A 12,640-nucleotide genomic window follows, 5' to 3' on the forward strand; every position below is an offset into this window, starting at 1 on the left:
TCCTCTACATGAGATCTACCCAACCTGCCAGAAATCATATGAACAATATTCTTATTCTTTCATTTTTCAGGAATAGTAATGTATTATTTGGATTGCATGTGATCTTGCATTTTTGATAGGACTGTCCTACCTCTTTTTTTCAGTCATAAATAAATGTTAAATTACTTTTTTTAAAAAGCCCATCATTAAAAAAAGTTTCACAGAAAGACTAAAATGCTAGTTGAGCAGATCTTCTACCCATGGGAAGGCATGGAAATTAATTACAAATGATCAAAATTTAGACACAAATTGTGATCTGCACCACTGGAAGAATTATCTAAATTAATGAGAGCCCTGATCCACTGGAATATTGAAGAATGTGCCATTATTCTTATGGGCAAGTTAACACAGATGACATGCATCTGGGTTCATGATTTATACATAAAGGATGATATCATAAACAAACTGGGACATGAAATTATTTACCAGTTAGATCTATGGATAAAGAAAAAAAATTATCAAATAAGAGGGCATTACAGAATATAAAATGGATAATTTTGATTACATCAAATTAAATAAAAGTATGCACAAATAGAATCAATCCAGCCAAAATCAAAATGAAAGCAGGAAAACTGGGGAAATTTTTTAAATTTCTAAGATAATGGATTTATTTCTCAATTTTGGTCAAATTTAATTATTAGAATTCAAGTTATTGCCCAATTGATAAATGCTCAAATGACTTTAACAGGGGTTTTCAGAAGAAGCTATCTGTTACATATGAAAATAATGTTCTAAATTACTATTGATTAGAGAAATACAAATTGAAACAATTCTGAAGTATTACCTCACACCTATCAGATTGGCTAATATGGCAGAAAAGGAAAATGACAAATGTTGAAGAGGGGATTTGGGGGGGACACTAATGCACTACTGATGGAGTTGTGAACTGTTTCTGATAAAAATTTGGAACTGTGCTCGATGTGCTGTAAAATTGTGCCAACCCTTTGATCAAACAATAAAAGTATCCCAAAGAGATCAAAAAAAAAAAAGGAAAATGACTTCTTTGTACAAAAAAAATATTTACAGCAGCTCTTTTTGTGATGGCAAAGAATTGGGAATTGAGGGCATGCCCATTAACTTAGGAGTAACTGTATAAGTTGTGTTATATGATTGTGATGCATACTATTGTGCTATAAGAAATGATGAACAATATGCTTTCTGAAAAACCTAGAACTGATGAAAAGTGAAACACTATAACAACACAATTGTATGAAGATCAACTATGTGAATGACGGAATTATTCACAACAATACAATGATATAAGACGATTCTAAAGGACTCATGCTGAAAAATACTATCCACCTCTAGAGAGAGAACTAATAGAGTCTGAGTGCAGATTAAAGCATTTTTTTTAATTTTATTTTTCTTGGTGGATCCGTGTTTTCTTCAAAACATGACTAATAATTTTTGTATGATTGTACATGTATAACTTCTATAAAATCGTTGCCTTCTTAATGAGAGGAAAGAGGAAGTAAATAGAGTATTTGGAACTAAAAATTTTTTAAATAAATGCTAAAAACTGTTTTTACATGTGTTTGAAAAAACTTTTAAAAAGAAGAAGAAAAAATAGATGGCATATCTTGCTAATAGAAGTATCCATCTTTCCACTTCTTTTGACTTCTTTAGATTTTGGTGAGAAGCAGATATGTTTCAGCAATAGTCAAAATTCTCCATGTAAGGAATTTCCTGGTATAGAAGAACATAGTAGTTTCTTCCACACTGCTGTGGACTTCACTGAGAAGATCTGATAATGTTTGGAGGCTAAAGTCATGTGAAAATTGGTCTCTGAGGACCACGTTCATGCCACCTTTTCTGATACTAGCAAAACACCTTTGGTGAATATGAAACTCTCTGTTTAACACTTCACATTGCAACAAAGAAATCACTGAATAAAGTAGAAAAAAGTCTATGTTCATTTCTGTTTGGGTCCTTGCATAATTCTGATATAATCTGACAAGATACCTTATTTGTTTAAGGAATGCCTTCAGGGGTTCATTTTACTCAACAGGTTCCAATGCTTTCTTAAAATCAATAAATTCAGAGCACTCAACTGCAAAAGTTTTTGTGTTTCTATATTATATTTTCATTGAAGATGCCTTTAAGGATCTATAGACCATTTGCATCTAGATTCTCTCTTGAAGAAAAAATAAGCATATTGGTCAATGGATTACTTTTTTTTTAGTCCCCTTTTATTCTGTAAAATTACACTACTTGATATTTTTCATCCTCTGGAAAGTTTTCCCTATTCAAGGTAACTTCTAAATTGATCTCTGAGTGCTTTAAAAATTTTATCATTACATGATGGATTTTCGTTATATACTGTTATCAGGTCCCAGCTGACCTTCATCTTCTCAAACAACAGATGTGTTTCTTTTTTTGTTTGTTTTTGCAAGGCAAATGGGGTTAAGTGGCTTGCCCAGGACCACACAGCTAGGTAATTATTAAGTGTCTGAGGTCAAATTTGAACCCAAAATTTTGAACTCCTGACTCCAGGGCCAGTGCTCTATCCACTGCGCCACCTAGCTGCCCCAACAGTTGCATTTCTAAACATGGACACTGGTAAAATCAAAATGTTAACAGTTCCCCTATCACTGACAATGAGAAAAGATCACTTAAAAACACTTTTTTTTTTCCATTTTAAAACTTTCCAAGTAATCTCACTTAGTTGCATCTCACATCAAGTTCTTTGAAAACTCTTTTTCTCCTTAAATAGTCATCACTGTTTCTGGCATAATATGTAATCTTTTGTTTCTTTCTTCTATAGTATTTTGCAAACAAACTTGCACTTTATAATGATGCTATATATTTTTATTTGGTAAGGTCAATAGAGGGCTTCTGGCTGAGTCTTTAGATCCTTTTAACTTCCTTCTTTAACTGCTTTGCTGTGGTTAAATTTCTCAGAAATGTTATTAATCAGAAATGACACATTCACATTTGTCCATTTATTCATTTTTTAGGAGCTGGCAGTTTATCTAAATGAATTGAGTTGGCGCCATATTTAAACTATCATGCTACCATGTTTGACTAATGTAGAAGTCCTGGCTAGGCTGCACAAGAAAATAAAAATGGTACTAAAACAAATATGGGAATAATTCTAAACTAAATTAAGTACACACACAAAATAGGTCCATTTCAGAAGCAATACAATTTTAAGGGCACTAAAGTATTTAGTCACAAAATTTCAAAAAAAAAAGGACAAAAAAAAAGTTGGCCCATTATCATCATATATACACAAATACAGACAAATGTTCATAGCACACATGCATATATAGAGGCACTCTAGGAAATATTATTAATTATCAATATGCCCACAAAATCCATTTGCCCACTTTTTTTTCATCTCTACAAGATCTTTGAGAACAATCTGCACTGGGGTCATTCTGATGAAGGTATAAGAAAGATATGAGAAGGTTTTTGCAAATAATAGTATTTCAATATCATATTGATGCTTTGTATTTTTTTAAATAATAATCCAAAATCTCACAGAATTCACTGTTAAAACAAAGACTAAAAGCCAAGCAAAAGCAAAATCAATCTATCTACAGGCGCAACCGTGGTTTGGGCCCTCATCACCTCCTATCTGAACAACAATTTCCTAACAATTAGGGTTATTGAAAAGTAGAATGAGTTGCCATGAGAGCTACTTAGTCCATCATGACACCATTATGAACCCAAAATCTGTAAGCAGAGGCTAACTATATGAAAATTTGTCACCTATATTCTAGTGAGAAATTCTCTTAAGCATGGTTTGGAGAAGATGGCTGCAATTCAACACTGAAATAGTTATTTGTGATTCTTTTTTTCCCATTACCCTGACTGGATGATCTCTTACTTGACAACACATGTGGATGCAAATCTTAATTCACAAACAAATAGTTATTTCTTCAGTTCTAATCTTTTGTTTTTTTTAAAAAGTTTTAATATCTTTTTTTCTTACATCACTATAGCTCTTTTCCCTCCCAAGAACCACCCCAGATAATATTTTTTTTTAGAGAAAAAAGATGTTAGCACAATCCACAAAGGGAGGAATTGGGAGTCTCTTTTCATATCTTTTCAGTTGAGTCCTGTTTGTCTTTGTAATTTTGTTACATTTACTTTTTATTCCTTGGTGAGTCATTCTTTCCAATTGTATTGTTGTAACTATTATAATTATTGCTACCTCAGGCTGCATCAATTTACATTGATCTTTCTATGCTTTTCTGTATTTGTCAAATATATCATTCCTGCCAGCACAATTACATTCACAAACAACAATGTTTAGCCATCCTCTAATTAATTGACATCTACTTTGTTTAAAATTTTTAGTTATCACAAAAAATACTGCCATAAAATATTTTAGAGCATATGAGGATTTTCTTCTTATTAATGGCTTTCTTGAGAAATAAGTTCAAAAATAGAGTCTCTGATTAGAAGGTTATGGAAATTTTAGTCACTTTTTCTGTATAATTCCAAACTGCTTTATCAAAAGATTATACCATTTTACAGTTCCATTATATTAATGTGCCTGTCATTCCATAATTCTTTCAACTTTGACAACTTTTTGCCAATATGTAGGCTATGAGGTGACACCTCTGTTGTTGTCTGCATTTTCCTTTCTCATAGTGATTTTAAGAATGCTCTCATGTGGTTGCACGTATTTTGTAATCCTTTTGAGAACTGTTTGGTCATAGCCTTTGATAAATAATCTCTTGGACCATTAGTCAGAGAAAAGGAGAGATTGAATGAGATTGATTATATTCTAGATACCAAACCCTTATCAAATACGTTTGACACAAAGAATTTTTCCCATTCAACCACTTCCCTTTTTTATTCTAGATGAATTAATTTTGTCTGTGCAGAAACTTTTCAGTTTCAAATTATCAAAATTATGCAATCTTTGTAACTGCCTCTATAGCGCAGTAGATAGAGCATGGGCCCTGGAGTCAGGAGGACCTGAGTTCAAACCTGACCTCAAACACTTAATAATTATCTAGCTTCTGTGACCTTGGACAAGTCACTTAACCCCACTGCCTTGCAAAAACTTAAGAAAAAAAGAATATATCTCCAATCCATAGCTATGAGAGGCATATGATCAGTTTCTCTTACAATTTTTATAGTATAAATTTTAATAGTAAGGTCACATAGCCATTTAAAATATATTGTAAAACATGGTAGAAAGTGTTTATCTAGGATTAATTTCTGCCAAACTGCATTGCTATTTTCTCAGGAGTTTTGATCAAATAAGGGTTTTTTTTCCAAAGTAATTTATGTAAATATTAGACTATTGAGTTCCATTGCTTATGATTTTCTCCCTTGAGTCTGTTCCATTGATCTATCTCTCATTTTTAACCAATACCAGATGATTTTAAAGATTGTTAATTCATAATATAGCTTGGGCAATGAAAATGTTGTTGTCCATAACTTCTTACATCATAATTTCCTTTAATATACTGTATCTTTTTTCCCAAATGAATTTTGCTACTTCCTCTGAAAAGTATCTTTATGGAAATTTTATTGGTATAGTATCAAAAATATATATTAAATTAAATTAGGTACTACTTTTATATTTATTATATTAGCATAGCATAGTCAGAAGAACTGAATATTCCTCTACTATTTAAGTTGCTCTTTATTTCTATAAGAAATAGTTTGTAATTGAATTTGTACAATTCTTTTGTGCACTTTGATAAGTTGATCCCCAGATATTTTATGAAATTTTGCAGCTATTTGGAATGGAATTTCTATAATTACTTATTGTATTTTTATCATATTGAAATGATTTTGATTTTTAAGGACTGATTTTATAGTCTGCAATTTTGCTGAAGTTATTGTCTCCATTAGTGTCATCATGATTCCCTGTGATTTTCCAAGTAAATCATCATGTTGTCAGCAAATAGGGATGATTTTGTCTCTTCTTTGCTTATCTTTCTTGTGTCTTAACTGCTGTTGGGAACATTTCCGGAACTATGTCAAATAATAGTGGAGAGAGTGGATACTTCTGCTTCATTTTTATATTTACTGGTAATTTTCCAGTGTGTCATACTGCATATGATGCTTAATCTTCATTTCATAAAAATGTTTTCTATTATATGACAAAAGTTGTCTTTATGGTTATACATCCTTAAAACAATAAAATAGCACTTTCCTTTTTCAAAGATTTATTTCTGCATCTGATGAGATGTGTACCTTTGTACATTTTGTGTTTTAATATGGTTAATTATGTTGATTGTCTAATTTTTAGCCATATATTGTGGAATATGATGTAATATTGGTCGAAGTCTAAAATCTGATTTATAGTTTGTGCTATAGTTTTGGTCAAATAAGTAGTATCCCCCACCCCCAAAGTTTCCTTGTTTCAAATAATTTTAAGCCAAATTGATGAATGATTTCTTGGATAAATTGTTGCAGTTTGAGAATTTTCTTTAAAAATTTTATTCAATATTCATTAATGATATTTGCCTATAGTTTTCTTTCTGTGTTTTACCTTTTCCTGGATTAATTATCAGGTCTATATTTGTCTATAAAAGTATTATGGTAGGAAATTTTCTTTCTCAATTTTTCAAAATAATTTGTAAAGCATGAGTATTATTATTCCTTAAAAGTTTGATAGAATTTTGTTATAAATTCATCAGGATAAGTAATCTTTTTCTTTGGTCATTATTTTACAGTTAGATCTATTTATTTTTCTGAGATTGTATTATTTAATCTTCCTCTGGTCTTCTCACAGTACCTTTATTTTGCATTTTTCAAAGTATTTCCTTTGTTTTGTTTTGTTTTTTTTAGTTTTGGTAGCACACAATTGAGCATGATATGTTCCAATTTTTTTTATTTCTTCCTGGCTTCCTGAAATATCACCTTACTCATTTGCTATTGTATTGATTTGATTTTGTATTCTATTCTTTCCAACAATATTAGCTAAGGATTTATTCATTTATTTTCTTTTCAAAGAACCAACATTTAAACACCATTTCTATGAGTTTTTGTTTTTAATTTATTTCCCTTGCATTTTTAATATTGCCTCTTTTGCTTATTAAGTTTTTATTTTTAGCTTATTAATTTCTTTAAATATATATTTAGTTCATTAATTTTTTTTATTTTGTTAATATATTTTTCTAAGGATATGATTTTGCCCCTGAGGACTGCTTTAACCAAACTAGAAACTTTGGTCTGTTCTTTTATCATTATCATGTTCTTCTGCATTCTATTTGAGGTTTATAATTTTTGACTGTAGTCCCTGAATGAATTAATATTTTTACTGCAACTTGAGAGCAAGATGCACTGCCCTTCTCCATGAACTAACAACCTCTTTCGTGCTCTTACAAACTTGAATTATTTAACTTATCTTCTGAACTTCTTCTTCTACTTGAGATTCTCTCTCTCTCTCTCTCTCTCTCTCTCTTTTTTCACCTGATTTTTTCACCTCAATTCCATCTCTTTTCCTTTCATCTTTCTCTTCTTTTTTCTTTAAATTCTCTTCAGTTTTTTAGATATTCTCCTCCTCTAATTCTAGTCCTTCCTCATCTCTAGCTTTTCTCAACCAGGAACTTGATTGCATCGCCTTAACATTCCTAACTTCAGTCCTTGGGTTTCATAATTTCAGAAACCCCCAAATCTCACTCACAATTTTTCTCCTCATACTCTTCATACTTCACATTACGTCCTCCAATTTCTTCTTCCATGCTTTCCTTTTGACACTAACGCTAGAAGCAGAATAAATACAAGATCCCTTTCAACTCAAAAAAGGAACAATTCTAAGAAAGTAAATCAGATGCAATCATTCATCTAAAAAACACACAAAGCTGGGAATAGGTTCATGTTTGTTTCTTCAATTATTAAACAAGAAAGTAATTTTTAGATTTCTTTAGAGCAATATTTAGCGTGTAACTGAAAATGTTTATACATAGTAAGACCAAAAAATACTTTATAATATAGGGAACTGTCAATCAAAACATATTTTTGTGATAGAAAAATTTTAGTGCAGTCTCATCTGTGCATATCCTGACATTTTCTGGCAGGCCCCAAAAAACACTCTTGTAAAACTACTGAACAAAAAAGAAATAAAAAATACCCTTTGTCAAACTTTAAAAAATAGATATCTATCTAGAGACTTTTATCTAGGCACTCCTCTGAGATAATCTGTATAGCTCAACTCTGCTAACCATAATACAGTATCTATCATTAACTATTCAGTTTGTTCTCCCTCTCTCCCTGTCTGTTTCTTTCTCTGTCTCTGTCTCCCTGTCTCTGTCTCTGTATCTGTCTGTCTCTCTCTCTCTCTCTCTCTCTCACACACACACACACACACACACACACACACAAAATTCCTCAACACAAAACTGATACAAATACATCTATTATGTTTGCAGCCAATTCTGCCAGTTCCTATGCCCTTCCCTGCCTGGAGAATATCAGTCAGAAACTTGGGAGGCAGGATAGGCTCCCACAAGGCACCATTGAAGTGTAAGGAACCCTGCCCAAGCAGCTGCAACAACAGGGCAACTCTTCAAAGGACATTCTCCCTCCTCTTCACTATCAATGGAAACCTTTATAAGCAGCAATCAATTATAATAAATCTTTGAGACAAATCCTGTCCTCTTCTCATTTATACTTTCCTCAGCCTCTCAAAATACACATTGTCCTTGATAAAATCCTCAAGGAGAAATCTTCCCTTTTCCTACATCCTCCCAAACTCTTTGGGTGTTTTCTAAGATCTCTCAAGTAGATTTAAAGATGTCTACTAAAAACTTTTGTTTACCAAACATGTTCTTTTTTATTTATGTTTATTAGAGGGGGGAGGAGGAGGGAGTTGTTTGTGGTTTGTTGTAGTTTTTTTAATCTAGATACTTCAAAATGGCACATGATATTTTTAATACAGTATGATACTAGATTGTTCTTTTTTTTAGGCTCTGATTATTAAGGACTTTTTTGCAAAGCAAGTTTTTGATTATTTAAAGATAATCTTAGACCTCAACTGTATAACCTCCAGTTTTATCAAATCACAACAAAAGTATCATATTAACTATAGATGAATAGACAGTAAATCTGTGAAAATTTAAAAGCATTTCATAGAATAACCTTTTCAATTGAAATTTTTGATAAAAAAATTTTATATTTTGAGATTACTTGGACTATAATTAGATAGTAACATCAGACTGGGAGTTAGAATATTGAATTGGTATCTAGTCATTTTACCTGTTTCTTTATTTGTTAAATAAAGATATGACTGTATATCTCTTGAGTTCCCCTGAGTTCTACCTTTCCATTATTCAATAATTTTTGATGTTTTGTTTTGCTTTTCCAGAAAATCATGATTTATTTTTCATATATATGTATATATATATATATATTAGCTTAACAAAAGAAGACAATGATCAGTGTCCCATTTCTCTTCTATTAACAATTTTTCTTGAGTGTTTGATTTTTGTATACTCACTTAAGTTCTGAAAATTGTTCGAACTTTATATCTTTTAGCTTAGTTTTTAATATGCTAGTGATACACAATGAGATAAGTAGGCATCCTTAGTCATGTTCAACTACATAAAATTCAATATGGAATAAGAATAACTGTAGTAGCAGTAGTAGTAGTAGTAGTAGTAGTAGCAGCAGCAGCAGCAGCAGCTAGCTTTAAGGTCTGCAAAGTGCTTTACAAATATCTCATTTCATCTTAATAACAACTCAACTGTTGTTGGTAGATGTTATTATAATCTGCACTTTTTGTGTTTGTCCCTAATTTATTTTAGTTGTGTCTGACTCTTTGTGAATGCATTGGGGGGTTTTCTTGGCAAATATACTGGGAAGGATTTGCCATTTCATTCTTCATCATTTTACATATGACGATGTGAAGCACACAGGGTTAAGTGACTTACCTGCTCAGGGCCACATAATTTGAGGCCACATGTGAATTCAGGAAAAAGCCTTCTAACTCAGGCCTGGCATTCTAGCTACTATACTACCTAGCTGCCCCACCCCCTCCCCTTTATTGATAAGGACACAAAGAATCTAAAGTTAAGTGACTTGCCTAGATTGACAGAAACTTAAAAATATTAAGTCTATAGAACTATAGCTCTCCAGATTCCTAGAATCTTTAGAGATTAATTAGATGTAATGGAATTTCATCATCTACTATGAGAAAGACATCAAGTTACTTCTTTTTCTTTTCAAAACTAAAGAAAAAAAATGTTAACTTCCAGCACATTCAAGACTAACTACTGACCTCAGCAAACTAAGTATCTGGATTGACTCTTCCCTAAGACTCATTTACCCAAAATATGACAACATGGGAATAAGGTATTTCTCTATGTAAAGGATACATATTTAACTGAAGTTTTTTTGTTTTGTTTTGTTTTGTTTTTTAGGTTTTTGCAAGGCAATGGCATTAAGTGGCTTGCCCAAGGCCACACAGTTAGGTAACTATTTAGTGTCTGAGGCCCAATTTGAACTCAGGTACTCCTGACTCCAGGGCCGGTGCTCTTCCACTGCACCACCTAGCTGCCCCTTAACTGAAATTTTAAGAGAGAGGCTTTCATTTAAATAGAAGGAAGCTAGTTGACACAGTGGATAAAACATTAGGCCTGGAGTCAAATATGGTCTCAGATACTCATGACCCTACACAAGATACTTAACCTCTGCTTAGATTTCCCCAATTGCAAAATGGGGATAATAGCACCTGCCTCCTAGGGTTGTTGTGATGATAAAATGAGATATCTTTGAAGAGCCTGTTATTGCCTTTAAAACCTTGTATTTTAAGCATCTCTGTGATCACCACTGAGTTAATATCCACCTCTTCTACTTCTTCATCCCCTCTACACCCAGTCTCTGGCTCCATAATCAATCAGTCATTAACTATTTATTAATCCACCTACTATATCCAGGCATGATGTTAAGCTCCTGGGATACAAAAAGAAGCAAACCCTCTGGGAGTTCACAACCTAATGAGGGGGACAACAAGTAAACAAATTTGTGCAATCTATGTAAAGGATAAATAGCAAATTTAAGAGAAGGAAGGCACTACGATCAAGATTATTTGGGAAAGGCTTCCCACAGAAGACAGAACTTTAGCTGGGATTTAAAGGAAACCAAGGAAGCCAGTAGGTAGAAATAAGAATCATTCTGAATTACAAGATCCTCACTCAGAATCAAAAACCAAAGTGCAAACCCATACTTTTCTAAATATGACCTAGTTGATCTTGAATAAGTCAACAAGTCACTTGCTGGGCCTGAGTTTTCCCCATACTCCCTCAAGAAAAGGAGGTACATGATAGCTAAAAACCCTTTCTTCTCTGAAGCCTATAACTCTCATTCCTTTAACCCTTCCTAATTTTATCAGTCGCTTTCTGAATGGAATCCATATTCTAGTAAATTAAGTTTACTTGACTCTAGTCACTTCTAACATTCTAATAACACTTTAGATTGTTTTTTCACTTACTGTTTTTCACCCTTTACCCAAATTCTTTGTATTTGTAAACACTTCTTTATAGCAATTATTAGACATATATGCATATATTTTATTTGTATGTCTATAAAGCACATATTTATTTGTATGTTTATAAAAACAGCATTTTCTTATTTCTTCTATTAGATTTTAAATGCCTTGAGAAAATGTATTTTTTTATTAAACTTCTTTTGTAACCACCCTACTAGATTGTGTCTAGGTGCTGTTGACTGATTTACAGAAACTACTTGAATAGAATGGAGGCCTTTTGATTTTTCCAAAGTATTATAAAAAATATCACATAAACACTTTATTTAACAAAACAGGGAGATGTTGCAACATTCATCTTTTTAAGTGCTCAGACTATAATGATTGCTATTTACTTGGAGATTTTTTAAAAACTATTAGCAAGGACCACCATTTGTCTTAAATGAAAAATAATTGCTATAAAAATGAGGTACCTGAGGAAGGCAATTGAAAAAGCTAGAATGGACAAATTAGGAAGTAAAAAAAGGAAGAGCTGAACTTAAATAGCTACAATTGTAGAATGACTAAAATTGATATACAAAAAGAAAGTGAAACAATTATAAAACATTGTAGAAACAGCCCTTGACTTGGTGTCAGAAGACCTATTTTTGAGGCCTGGATCCATTACTTAATAAATTACAGCAAATTAATTACTTATCTTAAATTTCATTTTCCTAATTTGAAAAATAAAGATAATAATCTTTGCACTACCTCTCTCACAAGTTTGTTGGGAGAGTAAATCAAATAATATACCTAAAGAACTTTACAACTGCAAAACCTGAGATAAACTACCATATAATAATCAAGCAAAAGCAAAAACATATTATCAGTGATAACTTGCATTTAATTAGTGGTATAAAATATTTCATTTGGAAGAAAACTAAGTGGGTTGGTCAGATCACTATAACTAATGACCAGTGACAAGAGCTATGCATCAAATATTAAAAGGCCTAGATGTAGGCATCCAGCACAGGAGGTGGACTCTTTCTCTTTACAGGAAGACACAGACATGATTGCAAAAATTAAAAAGGGTGTAGATAAGTTGCAATTTGTACTTCTAGAGGGAGATCATTGAGATCATGGATTTGCTGAAATATTTAAATGTAAAGATAGGGTCAAAAAGGTTTCAGAAAGTAGAGAGAAAACATCAGGAAAGAAATAAGA

General features: G+C 32.1%; 1 long non-coding RNA gene across 1 annotated transcript in view; it reads right to left on the reverse strand.

The window, feature by feature from the left end:
- The window catches only part of LOC141507147 (uncharacterized), an 866,305-nt gene that overhangs the window by 815,649 nt on the left and 38,016 nt on the right, over positions 1 to 12,640 (reverse strand). The gene's annotated exons all lie outside the window — the stretch shown is intronic.

Source organism: Macrotis lagotis, chromosome 1 (assembly GCF_037893015.1).
Source record: "Macrotis lagotis isolate mMagLag1 chromosome 1, bilby.v1.9.chrom.fasta, whole genome shotgun sequence".
Lineage (NCBI taxonomy): Eukaryota > Metazoa > Chordata > Mammalia > Peramelemorphia > Peramelidae > Macrotis > Macrotis lagotis.